The sequence below is a fragment of the Condylura cristata genome, unplaced genomic scaffold, assembly GCF_000260355.1.
Source record: "Condylura cristata isolate star-nosed mole 26May11 unplaced genomic scaffold, ConCri1.0 scaffold00030, whole genome shotgun sequence".
Classification (NCBI taxonomy): Eukaryota; Metazoa; Chordata; class Mammalia; order Eulipotyphla; family Talpidae; genus Condylura; species Condylura cristata.
In genome coordinates, this window is record NW_004567131.1 from 4,237,729 (window position 1) to 4,238,080 (window position 352).

A 352-nucleotide genomic window follows, 5' to 3' on the forward strand; every position below is an offset into this window, starting at 1 on the left:
AAATAAATAAAAAAAATGAATACAAATCAGTTGCCTTTCTATACACAAACTGAGGAAGAAATTAAGAAACTAATCCCATTTAGAATTACACCATAAAGATTAAATAACTAGGAGTAAATCTAACAAAGAGGGTAAAAGATCTATACAAAGAAACCTAAAAGACATTGCAGAAATAAATAGAAGAAGACACAAAGAAATGAAAAATATTCCCTGTTCATTAATTGGAAAAATCAACATCATGAAAATGACCATCCTGCCCAGAGCAATATACAGAATTTAATGCAATTCCAATAATAATATCAATGGCATACTTCAAAGAACTGGAGCAACTACTACTGAACATTCATATGGA